Genomic DNA, 2895 nt, shown 5'->3' on the forward strand with positions numbered 1-2895 from the left:
TTGGCTGAATATGGAAAATAGTGCTGTGGGACGCTAGTGCATTGCTGATAAAGAGGTTGTATCTAACATTATCAACCCATCGGAAGCGATCAGATGATTGGAAGCAGTAGCTCTATGTAGCTTCAATGTAATATTCAAACTTTTTTCCAAAATGGCTTTTAGAAATTTTTTTCTTGTTTAGCTTAAAGTGAAACCTCCCTTTAAAAATCAGAGAACTGAATACCAATAAATAGGCTGAGCCTGAAAGCACTTGCTATTAAATTATTGAAAACTATTAAAATCAATCTGTTTAGAATAGTCAAATTACTAAGGACTTAATAACCGAAGGGTCTAGAGAGGTCTCCTTTCTAGTTAAGCCTTTCTAGTTCCCTCAGCTGGTCCTCATAGGGTCACTTCTGGACTCACCATTATTCTTCAGTTAGTATACCTGTTAAAATCTGAACTGAACACAGAGCTCCAGATGAGGATTAATGAACGCATAGTATGGTGAGATTGTTAATACCCTTATCCTATGTCTAATCTAAACTTATGTGTGTGAGAGAGACAGACAGAGACAGAGAGAGAGAAAGAGAATGGTGGGATTTGAGGAATGCTAGAACAAAATAGCAGGAAAGGAGATCAGAATATGATTGATGGAGTATTTCCTAAAGTATTTAGGAGACTAGGGGTGCCTGGGTGGCTCAGTTGGTTAGGTCTCTGACTCTTGGTTTCAGCTGAGGTAATGATCTCACTGTTCGTGAGTTTGAGTCCAGCATCAGGCTCTGGACTGAGAGCATGGAGCCTACTTGGGATTCTCTGTCTCCCTCTCCCTGCCTTTCCCCTGCATGCACTCTATCTCTTTCTGTCTCAAAATAAATAAATAAACATTAAAAAATTATTTAGGGGTGCCTGCGTGGTTCAGTCAGTTAACCGTTGGACTCTGGTTTTGGCTCAGGTCATGATCTCGCAGTGTTGGGAGTTCAAGCCCTCTGTTGGGCTCTGCATTGGCAACACACATCCTGCTTCGGATTCTGTCTCCTCTGTCTCTGCCCCTCTCCCACCCATGCTGTCTCTGTCTCTCTCAAGATAAATAAATAAACTTAAAAAAGGTATTTAGGAGCCTAACAAGGCAGAAGATTATTTTTACTTGTATTTCATGATTTTGAGGTACAAACCCAGAGAAATTGAATCTATCAAATGTAGAGGATAAGTTTGGGACTAGAAAAGGCAGACAAACTTGAAGGTTAGAAGCCAGGATGAGGTTTGGATCAGTTGTGAAGGATCCAGGTTGTTTGCTGATAGCACTCATTTTCATTGGTTTCTAGTTCTCCAATTCTTTCCCTACCTCGGGACATTTGGGAGTCTCTCTGGGCACTGTGCCTGAGATTTCTTTTTCTCCTGGTTTGGGTGCAAGGAGCGGACAGGACAATTCTGAAAGTAGCACCCTGGAAGAATGCCAGTGGAAAGCCTGGTGAACAGAATACAACATGAACGTCTTCTTATGGAGTGAAAATTGTGTATCAACAGGGCTGAGAAGCAAAAAGCCACGGAGTGAAGAGTAACAGAATAGCTATGTATGAGATGGCCCCGGAAAAATTCCAGGACAAAGTGTAGATATTTGTGGCAGGTACCTAAGCATTTTTAATTTTTCTGGAAAAAGGTAGTCTAGGAATTAAAGGTAGACCCAACAGATTCAGAGGTGTCAGGTAGGGGCAGGTGACAGGAGCATTGAGCCTTTTCATTGGTGCAGTCTGCAAAAGCTCTTTTCTTTAAAAGGCTGTCTTTGATTAATTGTGATCTATTCACTCCTGAGCACATTCATTCCAATTCTATTTCAGCCCAGCTAAGACTGAAGTAACACAAGTTCAAATGTGCATAGTTACAGAATATTTACTGTTTTCGCATGGTTAAAATTCAACTTCTTTACATGAATAGAATAATGAAATGTTAGAAATGGGTTACTGGTGGTGGTGGTGGTTTAAGAAATAAGCTATTTACAGCGCATCCTCTTCTTTTGTATGATTGTTGCCATTTGTTCACAGTAAATATATTCTATATATTTTAATATATGGTCTTTAAAATACATAATTAAGATATAACACTTTAATGTATATGATATATACTTAATATATATAGTTAATACATAATACTTTTAAGTATATTCTAGAAGCATGATAAACAACTGGTGAATTCACTCATAGATACTGGGGAGTTCTTCAGTGAAATGTATCCAATTGGCAGCAGTTTGGGCCAATGTTTTCATTCTCACAAAGGAGAGATTTTCTGATGTGTCTGTAAATATAACCACCTGCGTTGAGACCGTGTGGAGTAGTTACTACCTTAACTGCTACGGAGAGTTTTCTATTTAGATGGAAACACAAACTCTATAGTTTTATTTTCTATCCCCTGGCAAAAGTGTATTTCTTTTCAAACCAGATTTTGTAATGATATTCAGCAGCTATTTCTGACTATGTACCTCTGATACTTAAATGAACTAACTTAGAATATATTTTTGTATACTTTAAATAAACCACAAATTAGTCAGATAATAAATTATGAAAACCTTTACTATGGTGCTTAACACTTAAGTACTATATGAAAATGCTTGTTCCTGCTTACTAATTTCAGTAGAGAAAATGAAAAGAAAGATGTACTGAAACAGTCTGTGAAAGACAGTATGTGATGTGAATATGTCAGCTATTGCCTCCTTAGTCTTTAACAGGTTTTTAACAACACAATTATTTTAGCTCTATATTCCTTAAAGAATTTTTAAAAATACTGTATTCAAGTTTTTGTTTACAACATCATAGTTTTTACTAAAAAGTTTAGAAACATGTGAGTTCTGTGTGCTTTGTAGGTAGCACCTTGCTTAAGAAACCTCTCAAAGTACTGATTTTTTTTTTAACCAGAAACTTC

The sequence above is a fragment of the Prionailurus bengalensis genome, chromosome E4, assembly GCF_016509475.1.
Source record: "Prionailurus bengalensis isolate Pbe53 chromosome E4, Fcat_Pben_1.1_paternal_pri, whole genome shotgun sequence".
NCBI classification, from domain to species: domain Eukaryota; kingdom Metazoa; phylum Chordata; class Mammalia; order Carnivora; family Felidae; genus Prionailurus; species Prionailurus bengalensis.